Source organism: Humulus lupulus, chromosome X (genome assembly GCF_963169125.1).
Source record: "Humulus lupulus chromosome X, drHumLupu1.1, whole genome shotgun sequence".
Classification (NCBI taxonomy): Eukaryota; Viridiplantae; Streptophyta; class Magnoliopsida; order Rosales; family Cannabaceae; genus Humulus; species Humulus lupulus.
The window spans coordinates 135,815,642-135,832,913 of record NC_084802.1 but is presented as its reverse complement, the minus strand read 5'-3'; positions in this window follow the sequence as shown (position 1 = coordinate 135,832,913).

Here is a 17,272-nt window from a genome sequence, read left to right as displayed (position 1 = left end):
CTTGCTAAACCCTTGCCAAATCATCAAGCTTAGCTCAAAAACCTTATGGCTTAGTTTACCTAGCTCTCCTCTGAATTTTGCTCCAAGAAGAATGAAGAGAAATGATGAGAGAACCACAAACCGACCCTAGGAAAAGCTGTTCTGTTTTCCCTTCCTTTTCTTTTCTTTCCACAGCCTTCTACCTTTCTCTACAATTCCCACTAAGTATAAAGCCTTAACTTATCTATCTCTGAGACGCCAATTGACCAAAATTCCCTCCCTATTAATTCTAAACCCTTTAATCCACTTAGGGGCATTTTAGTCATTTTACCCAATTCCCGCTAATTCCTCAAGTGTCTCTAATATTTCCCACATACTTCCCAATACTTAATTAATCACCAGTTATATTCCTCGATGTCAAAATAGACGCCAATAAACTCACTAAATTCCCATTTATACCCCCTGGCTCACCCTGAGCTGGGTATAAATCCCCGCCATGACTTTTTCGCTAACCTGCTCACTAGGATCGTCTCGAGTCACAGATCACAGATATATCCACATAATATGCCCATAATGGCCAAAATTACGATTATGCCCTTCTAACCTAATCAGGGCCTACATGCATACTAATACACATAGTCATGCATCTCAAATATTCAAATAGTCATATAACATGCTTTAAATCATAATCATGCATTTTACTCATTAAAGTCACACATAATTCCCATTTTGCCCTCCAGGCACACTAATCAAGGCCCTTAAGCCTTATTAGCGAATTTGGGTCGTTACAGAAACTCTATCTCATCCTTCAATTGTTTACACTCGTTTCTGTCATGCCCATAATCATTATGGAAACGAAAAAAATTATTCTTGTCTCTTTTTCCTTCTGAGTGCAAGGGTGGTGGCTTTCCGTATGGTACCTCCTGGTATGTTTCCAAGTAAATCTCAGCCCTTGATGTAGTCTGGACGGTATAATTGGTAAACTTGGGCTGGTAGGGTTGATGCTTAGGCTGTTTGTCGGCAGGTGCTAACTTAGCTTTCTTCTCTCCTCCCTGCTCGACACCTGAGGTATTCCTCTTCTTTCTATTGCCCCCACTGCCGCCTTGAGGGTTTGCATCCTTCTTATCTGCCGTGACAGTGGTTGGATGATTTATGCCTTTTTCTTCCTTCACGATAGCATCATATAGCTTCATTTATTTGTCTGCTCGATCCAGGAACTTCTGCAAGGAATTGATAGGGTTCCTGTGTATGCTATCCCACCAAGGACTACGATAAATTATTTCTACCGAGATGGAAATGAACTTCCCTTCATCTCCTACTGTGGATGCTCGGTTTGCCTCTCTCATGAATCTCTGGATGTAGTCCTTTAGGGATTCATCCTTCCCTTGCTTGATGTCAGCTAGCTGATTGGCATAAAGTGGTTGAATCCGTCCAGCTCTGAAGACCTTGCAAAATTCCTTCCTGAACTGCTCTTAGGAAGTGATGGATCTAGGCTTGAATTTCCAATACCATTTCTGAGCTGAGTCAAAGAGAGTGGTAGGGAATACTTTGCACCTATAATCATGCTCCACACCGAGTAACTCCACTTGATCCTTGAACTTTCCAATGTCTCGTACTAGGTCTTCCTTCCCAGTGTATGTTGGGAGTTTCAGGATCTTGTATTTTGGTGGTGGTTGAGCATCTTGGATATTAGCACTTAAGGGACTCCCACTTCTATGAGCCAGCTCGATATCGGAAGGTTTCTTTGTTAGACCCTGGACAGCCATGACGAGTGCATCTATTTGAGCCTGCACTGCCAGTGAGATTGCTGCTCCAGGTGGGGTAAACGTCCCTGGTACCCCCTCCTGAGCCCTGGTCCTCCTGTTGATGACCTCCCTCAAATCCTAAGATTGTGCCTCTTTCCCGATCCTATCAAACACAGTATTGGTGTTGTTCATTAGTTCCTTTCTGTAACGCCCTAAACTCTTGGGACCATTATGGTGTGCAATTTGAACAGTGCTAAACTCGCTAATCAATTCATTTGGCCATACTTGTGTAACTAAGTATGATTAGCGGTTTAGGGTTAAAATTTTTGGTTAAGATATAACGTTCCACTAAAATGTTTACTGTATACATTGGGATCCCAAAAATATAATTTAAAGGTTAATTACAAGAAAATATTTACAACCAGCCGATCTAAGCGGCAAAATAGGGTTTATCCCTAGTTCCTCTTTCAACCCTCGGCAGTGGCGGTTGAGCAGCTGCATATGTACACATCGTCACCAAATCTCTTCAACTCAAGGATGGTCCAGCTTTCTTTTGCCTTTACCTTCACAACGTAGCACCCGTGAGCCGAAGCCCAGCAAGAAAACTCAATATGCTCATGAACAGTAATAACATGTCATCAAGTCATAATGTGCATGCCTAGCAATAATAGCCTTAATCACGCATGCAAATAAGTTAAAATAATAATGGTTGTGGGCCCTGCCCTCTTGTATGAATGACTATCAAGTCAATCCTAAACAGATGAGTGATTAACACTTGAGGTTCCGATAACCATACTGGGGCTTATAGCTCTAATCAAATGAGTGACTGAGGAGTAAGTCACTAACATAAGATCTGCACCCTTAGATGAGTGACTGATAAGCAAGTCACTAACATGAGGTCTACACCCTTAGATGAGTGACTAGGAAGCAAGTCACTAACATGGGATCTGCTCCCTTAGATGAGTGACTGATGAGCAAGTCATGGAGAAGGCCTTTGGGTTGGTAACACTTTTACTCCAAGATGAAGTGTTACTCTTCTTAGTCATGGAGGAGCCAGTCTTGGACTCTGCCTCTTCATCTTGTCTTTAGGAAAGTGGCTCTGAGAGCATCCTTGGGGTTCGACTCCTCCCCTGGGACTCCTTGTTACTATTGTCTCCCATTCCTGCTGCTTTGGCCTGAGCCTCCCTCACCACCTGAGCAGCAACTTCAGCATTAGCTCGAGCTAACTGAGTAGCCGCCTCTAGGGCCACAACAGCCTCTTGGTGCCTCCAATCAGCTTCCTACTCCCTCTAGATCATCCTCTGGTCCTGCTCATCTATCTCACGCCGTTGTCATTCCATAGCACCATCTAGAGGGAAATTTCTGAAACAAAGGCTCCTGCCTCGCCAGAAATTGCGCCATCTCCTCCTGGTGAGCATCATATGGATCTTCTGCATCAGGTTGTGTTGTACCCTAATTTTAGTATGAGTTCACTCACTCAGCTAGCGTACAACTGGTAGGTAAATACATGGAAAAGATAACCAAACCGCTCGAGGCTCATGGTGGTCAGACTCGATATTGGGCATCTTGGATCATTACAAGCTAAGGGTCAAATAGTTGTCAAGCACGAGCTCGAGGAAGAAATTTTCTCTCATGAGAACCTAGATATAATGCATGCTGAGGGATCTTGAGATACTCGTGTATTCTTTATGCGCCCATCCATGGCTAGGTTGTCTCATATTTATATCATTTATTACGCGAGATGGAAAGAATGTATTTATTCTAATATCAAATCATATCCCATCATAAATGGGAATATTCTGTATTAATTATATACCATATATATAATTAGGAGGTTTGTTTACACGGTTACCCAAACCTGTCCATGGAGTTCCCCTATAAATATTGGGAATATTGGACAGGAAAGGGGGCCATGATTCTGTAATACAACTCTGCCAAAACAGAGAGAAAAACAGTAATAATATTGGCTCGTGGACTAGGTGGATTTTAACCATTGAACCACGTAAAACTTCTGTGTGTTTCGAGTAAATTCTTGTTATTTCATTACGATTTACCATTAAGCACTAATCTACTCATCTTACTTCTTAATATCTCATTGGCAAAAAATCGCATCAACAATTTGGTGCTTTCATTGAGAGCAAATTAGTGCTACACAAATTCCAGTCCATTTTAACCATGGTGGTCACTCGCTCAATGCACGATAATGAGGAAGAACAACACGGTGGGCAGGAGGTCCATCATACCGTTGTTCCTAATGAAAGGGGTCTGAATGTTTAGCAACGTCCGGGGAAACAATCAGTGGGTCAGGGCGATACCGGGAGTTCGGTGTCGTTACCGTCAAATCCTAATACAGGCTATCTGACTGCCGTCGAGATTGAAAACATGCAGCTGAAGAGCCATCTCGCTAGGGAAAATAGGCAGATTAAGGAGGTTTTGGCTAGGTTACCCCCTCTTACAACCGACGTTAATGACAGAAAGAGGCAAAGTGGGTCTCATAAGTCCCACATGAAAAATCGGTCTAAACCAAGTCGATCTATCAGAACTGCAACCCCAAGTTCTGTGCCTGCGGGGCGAGATTGCGAGAATGCTCGGCCCACTGACCATCATAGAGGTCGTCAGCATGTCAATCAATCAGCCAGAATTGCAAACCCAAGTTCGGTGCCTTCTTCACAAGTCCCCAGGAATTTCCATGACAATCCACAAGGAGGGGCTGGGACAGGGTCACGGAGGCAAACTGCTCCAACCAATCCTTCTATGCCACAATCAGATACCCAAGCACAGAGACCTAGAGATATTGGAGTAGAACAGAGGCGGGCAAATTTAGTCTGTCCTAATGGAACGAGGATAGTCTCACCAATAAGGCATCCCCCATCACCTATAAGATATCTAACACCACCTCGTCCTCAGCGAGATATTCCAGCTCATGGGGACAGTAGGAGAAATCCTCCCCCATTCGCCAATACTTACATCCCACAGACGCGTGTCGAGAATCCAGGTCCTCGATCCCAACCGCAAGCTGTAATCTTCATAGGCAGAAGTTACTGGACCAAAAGCCATCGTAGCGAAAGGCCGAGAGCAACCTAAGGAATCATTTGAGCTCAGCGTAGAGCCCTCGGTATGACCCGCAACCTGATTTGTGCGATCATCTAAACTCGCAGAGAAGGTATCCAGCTTGGGATGAAGATACTTGCTACAGTCAATAAGAGGGGGGTCCATCCATAGTACGCGACAGTGGGAATGCCCCATCGAACCAAGCTCAAACTTTGAGGAACAATAACCCTCCAAACACGTATGATAGGGTGGGAACTATTGAACATCCCCCAACTAACCTAGGGAGTAGGGACCAAACCCTCGAGTGATTAGCTTTGATGGAAGAACAAATGAAAAGAGTTTTATCCAAAAAAGAAAAGGATGATTGCGACTCAGACGAGGAGCTCGAGCCTTTCACTCCAAACATTGCGGCGGCAACATATCCCGTAGATTTTAGGATGCCACACATGTCAAAGTTTGATGGAGAAGGAGATCAGCCTGATCACCTCAGAATGTTTAACACCATGATGATGGCCCACAATGTTGGGCTTGATCTAAGGTGTATTTTATTCCCTGCAACTTTGGTCGGGCCTGCTAGGCAGTGGTTTAAATAATAGAAGAGGCATTCCATAAGCTCGTGGAAGAAATTTTCTTCCAATTTCAAAACAGCATTCTGATCGTCACAGGCAGCTCAGGTTGAGGTTGATTCATTGGCCAACGTAAAGCAGCAACCTGGCGAGACGTTGAAGGCATATCTGAGCAGATTTTCCAATGTCGCTGCACGAGCTAGGGATGTTGATGACAGCTCCAAGCTCATGGCAATGAGGCAGGAATCCTCGTCAAGGGCGATTTATGGCAGGAACTCTAAAGAAAAGGACTTAAGAGCGTAGAAGAATTCTTGGCCCGAGCTCAAGAATGGATAAATCTAGAGGAGACGCGAGGTTCTGTCGCGAGAACCAGCCAGACCCCTGTCCAACCCATTGGAGCGATAACGGATGTTGCAGCTATGGCACAAACTGTTACCCAGAATAACCAAGGGGGGAATAACAAAAGGAAGGGGAATGGTGAGGGCGACCAGAGCGGGATGAAGAAAAACAAGCCTAGGGAGAAATTCAAGCATGTCTACCCTACCTATACCGACCTAACGGACACCTGAGAGTACATTTTTCTTGCAAATTACAATCGCCTTCCATGGAAGAAGCCATAACCATTGATGAACCAGAAGGCGAAGAGAGATCCCTCAAAATTCTATCGATGCCATAATGACATCGGTCATAACATTGATGATTGTCGGCACTTGAAGGATGTGATCGAAACTCTCATTAGAGCTGGATCGTTGGCCCAGTACGCCCGAAATTGGGTAGTCCCTAATCAGCCCGCCGGGCAGAACCCTCAATCAGTCACTAAAGCTCCGATAGGCCAAACTAGAGAACAGGAAAATCAGGTCGAACCCCCTCCGATAGTAGGGGGAGATATAACCACTATTGCTGGAGGACCGCACCTGGCGGGCATGAGCAGCGGGGCCCAAAAGAGGTACATTAATGAGCTGAAGGCTCATAACAGGGTGGAGTTCGTCGCGGAGCAACGATTATCGAAATAGCATTGATTAGAAAAGAAACCAATCTTTTTCACAAAAGACGATGCTAGTAATGTCCAATTCCCACATAATGATCCGTTGGTGATAATCGTCCAGCTCGCAAACTGAAGGGTCCGAAGGACACTAGTGGATAACGGAAGCTCATTGAATCTGCCTTTCAGGTCCACCCTGGAAAAAATGGGGTTATCCATAACTGATTTGAAGGCGACCTCAATGACTCAGTATGGGTTTTTGGGTGAAGGGTCAGCAGCCATCGGGACAATCGGACTGGTGCTGACATTGGGAGAAGATTCACAACTATTTCCAAAGTACTCAAGTTTGTGGTAATCGATTGTCCGGCCGCATACAATGTGATTTTGGGCCGACCTGCGCTGATGGCATTTGAAGCCATAAACTCTATCCGTCGCCTTGCAGTGAAATTCCCCTCAGCTACAGAGATATTTACAATCAGAGGTGATCAGCTCGTTGCCAGGGAATGCTATAGCATTTCTATGAAGGGAAAATCACAACCCGGGCAGCAAGCGATGGTCATAAATGACGAAAGTGAGGAATCTCAGGAAGTGGAAGTAGAAGTCACTCATGGGATGGAAGAACCTCAGCAGGAAAAGGATAGTGAGGGCACCCAACGCGATGACATTGACTTGCGGGTCGGTGAAGATAGATCAGAGCTCAAACCCATAGAAGAGCTCGAGGAAGTAAACATTGATCCTAAGGAATCGATCCGAATATAATAATGCACACTTTAAATTTGGACAAGAATGTACCTGCAAAATCCCAAAAACGGAGACTTTTGGGAACTACCCGAGCTGAAGCCCTTTATGAAGAAGTAGCTCGGTTATTGAAATGCAGGTTTATCCGGGAGGCAAAATACCCGATCTGGGTATCCAATCCCGTACTAGTCCCGAAGCCGAATGGGAAGTGGAGAACCTGTATCGACTTCTCCGACCTAAACAAAGCTTGTCCCAAGGACTGTTTCCCACTGCCAAGGATTGACCAGTTGGTAGATGCTACGGCAGGTCACGAGCTCATGTCTTTCAAGGATGCGTACTTTGGATATAACCAGATCGCGATGAACCCTGTGGACCAGGATCATACTAGTTTGATGACCAAGCATAACGTATATTGCTACAAATTTATGCCATTCGGATTGTAGATTTTCGGGGCCACATACCAGCACTTGGTTAACAAGATGTTCGCTAAACAGATCAGGAGAAATATGGAGGTGTATGTCGATGACATGCTTGTCAAGTCAAAGACTGCTGAAAACTATGTATCTGATCTAGAAGAGTGTTTTTGAATATTAAGGAGGTATGACATGAAGCTGAATCCCTAGAAATGCACTTTTGGGGTGGCATCTGGAAAGTTTCTGGGATTCATAGTCAACATGAGAGGAATAGAGGCAAATCCTGAAAAAATCAGATCATTGTTAGAAATGCCTTCACCCAAGCCGCGTAAAGAATTTCAAAGCTTAACTAGAAGGGTGGCGACTTTAAATCGCTTCATTTCAAAATCCATTGACAAGTGTTTGCCATTCTATAACTTCCTCAGAGGAAGCAAGAAATTTGAGTGGACCGAGGAGTGCGAACAGGCATTCCACGACCTAAAAATGCATCTGGCTGAGCCCCCAGTATTGTCTAAACCAATATCTAGAGAGTCTCTATTCCTTTATCTGGCTGTGACAGATGATGCAGTCAACACCATGCTAGTTTGAGAAGAAGACCGTGCTCAGAAACCAGTGTATTATGTAAGCAAGAGGCTTTTTGGAGCTGAGTCATGATATCCACTGATAGAGAAGCTAGCATTCTGTCTAATATTGGCTTCCAGAAAGCTTCGGCCATACTTCCAGTCCCATTCTATCAATGTCTTAACAAACTAACCTTTAAGGAAGGCTTTGCAAAAGACTGAAACGTCGGGACATCTTTTAAAATGGGCCATCAAAATCAGCCAGTTCGAGATATTGTACAGGCCACAGACTTCAATCAAGAGTCAAGCCCTTCCTGATTTTATGGATGAATGCACCAGCTTTCAGGACAAGCTCATGGGAGACCGGTGCAGGAATTATGGAAAATCTTCATTGACGGATCATCAAACGAGAATGGATCAGAAGCGGGGATCATCTTAATCTCGCTAGAAGGGCATAGGTTCCATACAGCTTTGAGATTCGGATTTGAGGCATCCAATAACGAAGCAGAATATGAAGCGCTGTTGGCAGGACTGAGGGTGGTAAGAGAGCTGAAGGCAAAAGTCGTCCAGTGCTATAGTGATTCCCAGCTCGTGGTGAATCAGGTATTGGGAGAATACCAAGCTTGAGGCATGAAGATGGTGGCCTACCTAGCTATGGTAAAGGGGAACTATCTTAATTTGAGTATAGTTCTATTGAACAGATAACCCACGAGCAAAATTCTAATGTTGACGCTTTGGCACGACTTGCTACCACGAAAGAGGCTGATACATTAAATGTAGTGCCAGTGGAGTTCTTGGAGAGCCCAAATGTAACAAGAGAAGCAATGGAGGTCGGAATGATTGACGTAAGACCGACCTAGATGACTCCTATAATGGAGTATCTCGCAAGTGGAAAGTTACCTAATGACAGAAAAAATGTGAAAAAAATACTCTATCAAGCTGCAAGGTACGTAATAGTCGACGGGACCTTATATAATCGCGGCCATTCGTTGCCTCTCCTGTGATGCGTTCTGCCCGAGGAAGCCAAAACCATTTTGCAAGAAATACATGAAGGATTTTGTGGAGACCATGCTGGGGGGGGGGGGGGGGAACCTGGCGCTGAAGGCACTAAGACAAGGCTATCTTTGGCCCACATTAATGAAAGATTCAATATTGCATGTTCAGAAGTGTGAGAAATGCCAACATTTCACCATAGTTGCCCAAGCTGCTCCAGTCGAGCTAATAATGATTTCCTCCCTGTGGCCATTTGCAGCATGGGGAATTGATCTAATAGGTTCCATACCTATGGGAAAAGGAGGAGTTCAATATGCGATAGTGGCGATCGATTATGTTATCCAGATTTCCGGATAGAGTTCAAACAGAAGAAATTCCCTTTCTTTTTCATACTAACACTCAGGCGGGAAAAAGGAACCCTTCCGGGAACACAGAAGGTGGCCCCTCGCCTAATCTAAGAAACCGAAGTACCCGGAGGACTGTACAAGCTCCCGGATCTCTCAAAGCTCCGTGACCTTGGGGGGTAAATGTTATCCAGATTTCCGGATAGGGTTTAGATTGATATCCTCGGGGAAGCAGAATTACCAATGTCTTTCACGGTAGGTGACCAGAGCTCGCGGATGGACAGAAAGGCTTCGCCTCTCCCGTTTAGTGTCCGGATTACTCTTCCAAGCAAACACGACACGGAAACTCGTCAACTCTCTCGGACTCCCGAAGGGGTATCCTTCGGGGAAGCCCCTTCCAGGAGAAGCTCTTCAAGTGGTCTTCGCGGAAACAGTTCCGTGCCTCGCACGGAACAAAACCAAGCGGTCGAGTCATGGAGGAGGCATATTTGGAATGATATCCACCTGACACAGGATCCCACCTGACACGCCCGACAGGTTAAAGCCGCACACATCCCAGCACGCCTAAGGGTACCTTTTCGCCTACTGTTCCGCTGACAACTTGGAAAAGACGGCTGACTTTGTGTATTCCCCATACTTTCACGTAAATATACCCACATAGAGTCTTGTAGCCATGCTACTACAGTAATTGTATCCCCTATTTATGGCTGGTATAATTAAGACTCATGGAGGTAGAGAAAAACCCTAATCCAAAACCCTAGCTATAAAGACCCCCTCATTTTACAATAAGGGGGACAACCAACAGATCACATAGCAAGAACTCTACAAAAATCTCTCTAGCTTCATCTTCTTCAAGAGAACCCGAGAGAAACACTGTGAGTGTGTGAAGTTCTTGTACACCAGCCATCTTACTGTAATCCTTTCCAAGTATAATAACATCGACTCGTGGACTAGGGCTTGTTAACGCCTGAACCACATAAAAACACTGTTTGTTTAGTTACATTTCAGCACTTCTACAGTTCTTATCTTTTTATTATTCTGTTTGTATTCGTTTCCAAAAAACTCGGTAAACATTTTGGTGCTTTCAATGAGAGCTGTAGGAAGTTGTTAGTCAGCTCTTTTTCTGTGCATTGAAAAGATGGTGACTACGAGAAAATCTGCGGTTGACAAAAGTGCTAGGGTCGACCCCGATACTATGATGGAAGATGTGGTACAAAACGAACCCTTGGACCACCACGGTGAAGACCCGACATCCCGCCAGGATCGGGTCAGTACTGAAGATACGACATACCTAGAAAGCGAGGAAGAGTATGTCCGAGACGGTTACTACAAAGACGGCTACTACTACGAGAAGGATCCAGAACTGGTCCAAGTAGCCGAAGAACTGGTGGTCACTAAGGCCAAGCTTGCTGAGCAGGAGCGCGTCTCCGAAAAAATGCAGCGCATGATGGATCGCCTCCAGAGCAAGTTCGGAGACCTAGGCGACTCGGACGAGGATGCCTTTGTTCCAGGTGGTGCTGATGCCACCATGCCGGATCCAGCCGCCGCTGGACCATCCAAAACCGCTCCTAACAAGGGCAAAAAAAGGTTGGGGAGCCTGCACGCACTAACGCCCCTGCACCTCCTAAAGGCGTGGATCACCAGGCCGACTGCCCCCCCCCCCCCCGCACGCAGAAGGTCTCTGGCGCTTCTAAGCCCAGAAGTCCTTCAGCCCCAAGGGCCCGGTGCCAAGGCACCCAGGCCTAGGGGAAGGAACAACCGCCCCAGTGATTCCGTCAACCAGGACGGTCGGGCTGCGAACTCGCACTCCGAAGATAACTGGTCCACGGTGGACCTAAGAAGAAGGTTGGAGGCTAAGTATGAAAAGGCCAAAGGAGAAAAGGCCCGGCCTCGCGGAGATGACCTCCGAAATCATATTAATGACAAGCTCCGGGGACGTGACCTCCCGGAGAGTGATACAAAGAGGCTCGAGGAACAGATTGCTGCCTTGACCAAGCTGGTCCGGAAGCAAAGTGGGGCCCTGTCAGACTCTGAGGAGGAAGACCCGGAACCATGTATTCGGAGGATCGCAGAAACGTCCCTCCCGGATAACTTCAAAATGCCTCACATAGAATTATATGACGGGAGGATAGACCCGCGCACCCATCTAGCTAAATACAACAAAATGATGCAAGTGGCGCGCGTCAGTGAAGATGCCAAATGCATGTGTTTCTCACTCACCCTTACCAAGTCCGCGGAGGACTGGTGGAAAAGATTAGCTCCCGGATCCATCCACAGTTGGAAGGAGCTACAGTCCGCGTTCAGAAGGCAGTTCATTGCTGCCCGAGACCACGACATGGAAGTTGGTTCCTTAACCAACATCAAGCAGCTACCCAATGAGAACCTTAAAGCTTTCATTCAGAGAATGATGGAAGCTGCTGCAAAAACCAAGGTCAGCGATGACATGAAGCTGATCGCCTTTCAATCGGGCCTTACTGTCGGCTCCCTGTTATGGGGGGAAATGCAAAGGAGACGGGCAGAAACGTTGTCCGAATTCATGTCAAAAGCTCAGGGAATCATCAACCTTGAGGATGCCTACCAGCAGGCCTTTGGAGTCCCCCCAGCTCCAACGCCTTCCGTGACTGCGCCGAGCTTTGCTTCGCAAGCTCCCGCACCAGCCCTCACGCTTCCAGGAGCCCAATTCACTCCAAGCGTGTATGGGCCTTCCGCGTCTGCTCAGACGCCGAGTCAAACCCATTTCTCTGGGTACGGAGCCATACAAACCGGATGTAGTATTGCTCCTGGCCTGCCGCAGCTGCAAGCGGAAGGCCCAGAACGAAATTTGAGCCAATCACGGAGCAAACGAAGCGGAAGAAACTCCAACCGGGGAGACCATTCAAAGAAACCCCGGAAGGACTATGAGCCCAAGTTCACGGAGTATACCAGTTTGATAGACTCGCGAGAGAATGTCTATCGGGCGACCTGTAACATGGTCAACTATAGGAAGCCCCCGAAAGTGTCTCACGGAGGAAGGCGTCCGCGAGACTCCAATAAGAGGTGTGAGCTCCACGGAGACGTGGGGCACACCACGAACGAGTGCCTTCAGCTGAAGGATGAGATCGAGTCCCTGGCAAGAGCGGGACACCTCGGTCAGTGGGTGAGGATACCCATTATCTATCTCAGACAGGGAGTAGTTCATGGAGCTGCATATTCCCCGGGACAGAGGGGGACCGCTAGCGCTCCTGGAGCCGGTCACCCCCAAGCTCCCGGGTCTCAGTTCCCAACGCTTCCTGCTCCAACCGCTCCGGCACCCATTGCCTTGTTGGCTCCAGGACTTGGCAATCCATATCCGCCCGGCCTTGCTCCGCCACCCGTTGACGGACACGTAGCCACCATTTTCGGAGGACCGCACCTTGCCGGAAGCACCCGTAACTCCCAGAAGAGGTACTTGAGGGAGTTAGAACACACCGGGGAGATGTGCGCCTTGGTTCAACCACCTGCTCAACGTCCCCGAATGATGGACCTTCCCATCACCTTCACGGAGGACGATGCTCGACATGTGCACTTCCCCCACAACGATCCCCTCATGGTGGAAGCCCAGATTGCCAATAAGAAGGTCTCACGGATCTTGGTCGATAACGGAAGCTCCGTAAACATCCTCTTCAAAGCGGCCTTCCACGCGATCGGTTTAACCGAGACAGACCTGACCCCATGCCCCATCCAGCTTCAAGGGTTCAATGGGGATGCACTCATGCCATTAGGCAAAATTCAACTTCCAGTCACCCTCAGGGGAGAAAGCGACGCTTGTGCCTTCAAGCACAGCACATTCGTGGTGGTCGACTGCCCCACGGCGTATAATGCCATCCTAGGCCGACCGGTCCTAATAGATTGTGGGGCCATAACCTCGATACGCCACTTATGCTTGAAGTTTCCATGCGACGATGGGCGAATCGGCACCCTCCGAGGAGACCAACGAAGTGCACGAAGCTGTTATAACGTCTCCGTCCGATCCGTCTACACGGTCCAGGAGACGGTTGCTGCCATTCCTTTGGCGGAAGAATTACCAGAAACTGGGGGTGCTCAAGAGGCATACTTTGACGAACTCGACCCAAGAGTGGGAATCGAGAAAGCGATAGATCCGATGGAGGAAGTCGAAGAGGTGATCCTCAACCCGGGAGATCCCACCAAAGTCATTCAGGTGGGGAAAAACCTGTCGTCGGCCATTTGAGATAAGATCGTGGCCACTGTGAAGAATAATCAGGATATCCTGGCGTGGTGCCACGCTGATATGATGGGGATTAATCCTAATGTTGCGTGCCACGCACTCAACATAGACCCATCTGCAACTCCATTTCGCCAAAAGAGGAGGCCGTTAGACCCAGTGAGGGCCGAAGCCGTCAAAGCTGAAGTGGACAAGTTGATGTCCATAGGCTTTCTCCAGGAGTCACACTATCCCGTGTGGTTGGCCAACCCAGTTCTGGTCCCGAAACCCGATGGGTCCTGGAGAATGTGCATTGACTTCACGGACCTAAACAAAGCCTGCCCGAAAGATTGTTTCCCTCTTCCGCGAATCGATCAGATGGTAGACGCTACTTCCGGGTACGAACTCTTATCCTTCATGGATGCGTACTCCGGATACAACCAGATCAAGATGCATGTCGCGGACCAGGAACACACCAGCTTCCTCACGGACAAGGGTGTCTACTGTTACGTGGTCATGCCTTTCGGTTTGAAGAATGCTGGGGCGACGTACCAGCGTCTAGTAAACAGGATGTTCAAGGACCAACTGGGGAGGAACATGGAGGTGTACGTGGACGACATGTTGTTAAAATCCAAGACCTTCGGGGACCACAGTGACGACCTTGAGGAAGCTTTCGCCGTGATCCGAAAGTATGGAATGAAACTGAATCCAAAGAAATGTACTTTCGGGGTCTCGTCTGGGAAGTTCCTCGGTTTCATTGTTAGCTCCAGCGGAGTGGAAGCCAACCCTGAGAAAATTAAGGCGTTCATAGATATGCCTTCCCCCCGGAAGCATAAGGATGTCCAGAGCATTACCGGAAGGATAGCTGCTCTCAGCCGCTTCGTATCCAAGGCCACTGACAAGTGTATCCCCTTCTTCAACGTGTTGCGAGGAAACAAGAAGTTCGAGTGGACCCCCGAATGCGAAGCAGCCTTCCAACACTTCAAGGAACATTTAACCCGAGCTCCCATTCTGTCCAAACCTGTCGAAGGAGAGGCGTTGTTCTTATACTTAGCTGTGACTGAGCACGCAGTGAGTGCCGCTCTCGTCCGGGAAGATGGCCGTATCCAGCTCCCTGTGTATTACGTAAGCAAGAGGTTATTGGACGCCGAGTCCAGATATTCAATGATCGAAAAACTCTCCCTCTGCTTGCTAATTGCTTCGCGGAAGCTAAGGCCATATTTCCAGGCGCACACCATCAAAGTACTCACCAACCACCCTCTCCGACAAGTCTTGCAGAAACCCGAGTCTTCTGGCAGATTGCTTAAGTGGGCCATGGAACTGAGCCAGTTCGACGTCCACTACCAACCACGTGTTTCCATAAAAGGTCAAGCTCTCGCGGACTTTATTGTGGAATGCTCGGGAATGAATGACCTCCCGGAAGATCCTGTCCCGGAACTTCCCACCTGGAAGGTCTATGTAGACGGAGCCTCAAATGAAAAAGGAGCTGGAGCAGGGGTCATCCTAATATCTCCCCAAGGGCATCAGCTCCAGAGCGCCATCCGTTTCGCGTTCCCAGCATCCAACAACGAGGCAGAACACGAAGCCATGTTAGCTGGATTGCGACTGGCCAGAGAAGTCGGAGCCCAAAAAATCGAAGTATACAGCGACTCCCTACTTGTGGTAAACCAAATATCCGGGGAATACCAGACGAAAGGCGAAAAAATGGCTGCCTACGTGTCTCTCTCCCGCGGCCTACTGCAGCATTTCAAAGGCTACCAAATCCGCCAGGTCCCCCGGGACCAGAACTCACTCGCGGACACGCTGGCCAAGCTTGCAACAGACCCGGAGATCGAACAATATGGCCTGGTGCCCATCGGGCACTTAGAAGCACCCACTACCGAGACACAGAGGGTAAATACCATCATCGACCATTCCCATTCCTGGATAGGACCCATCCTCAGATTTCTCACCACCGGAGAGCTCCCCACTGATAAAGCTGACGCAAGAAAGCTCTAGTATCAAGCTCCCCGATACGTGGTTATGGATGGAAAGCTTTACCGCAGGGGGTTGTCCATACCCTTCCTTAGGTGTGTGGCTGGAACCGAAGTCAGCGCCATCATCCATGAGGTTCACGAAGGCTTCTGTGGCGACCATACCTCCGGGCTGAGCCTCTCCAAAAAGATCCTTCGACAAGGATACTTCTGGCCCACCATGAAGAAGGATTGTGTGGATTATGTCAGAAAATGTGAGCAGTGCCAGAGGTACGCCAAGGTTCCGCGAGCGCCGCCTACAGAAATTACCTTAATGACCAGCCCCTGGCCGTTCGCCGTTTGGGGCATTGACCTAGTAGGTTCCCTTCCAACTAGAAAGGGTGGAGTGAAGTATGCCATAGTCGCGGTAGACTACATCACCAAATGGGCTGAAGCTGAACCTATGAACACGGTCACATCTAAAAAAGCACTGGACTTTGTCATTAGGAATATAGTGTGTCGTTTTGGGCTTCCACGAAAAATTGTGTCCGACAACGGGAAGCAATTTGACAGTGAACATTTCACGAACTTCTGTGCTTCGCATGGAATTATCAAAAGCTTTTCCGCAGTGGCCAGACCCCAAGCTAATGGGCAAGTGGAGGCAGTAAACAAAATCTTAAAGACCACGTTGAAGAAAAAACTCCAAACCTGCAAGGCTCACTGGCCGGAAAAACTTCCGCGAGTACTTTGGGCCTATCGCACAACAGAGAGAACTTCGACGGGGCACACGCCTTATTCCATGACCTTCGGCTGCGAGGCTCTCATCCCAGTGGAAACTATGATCCCCTCTCACAGGCAGGATACCTACGACCCTACCTGGAACCACGCCCTTCTCCAGGAGTCCCTGGACATGATCGAAGAACTCCGGGAGCAGTCGCAGGTCCAACTAAAAATGTACTAAGGCAAGATAGCCCGACACTTTAACACGAGAGTCAAGAGCCGTACATTCGAAGTTGGGGATCTTGTCCTACGGAGGGTATTTCCTGCTACGCAGGATCCGGGAGTGGGAGTCCTCGGACCCAACTGGGAAGGCCCCTATGAAGTCCAAGAAAAAGTGGGCCATGGGACGTATCACTTAAAGAGACTCGAAGGATCTAAAGTCCCGCGCGCCTGGAACGCGGAGCACCTCCGCCGTCACTATCAGTAGGCCCCGGACTATCTAGTCGAAAGTCCTTGGTGGACGTAGCAAAAGTGTAAAATGTGGAGATAATCCTCCCTGCTGTAAAACACGTGCCTAGCAGGCTAATTTAATGAAACACGGAGAGATTCACTCCGCTTTTACTGCACTTTTTATCCCTGTGTTCAAAGCTGCGTTTTAACAAGTGACCACGCGGTCCGGAGACGTCCGGACCCCACGCTCACTTGGGGGGGTATACATGGCTAAGGCATAGCCATACACCCCTTGAACAAAACAGACACAGAACACCACTTATGTGCTAGCATTGTGTTTGAAATTTTTAAATTGTTAAGCTTAGGTTAATTTGTTGCCATGAACATGCTTGCATTACGTGTCATGTGTGCATTATGTGTTTATGTGAAAATTGCCATTGAAATGCCTGCCATTATGCATCATGAAAATTATCTCCTGTGTAGCCCATCGATGAACAAGACTGGGGGTTGGGGCACGTTCAGAGAGCTACGCCGAAACACCCCCAACTCCCTGACAAGCCCTTTGCAGAATACTCCGTGATCGCTGTAGAGCTTTGCTT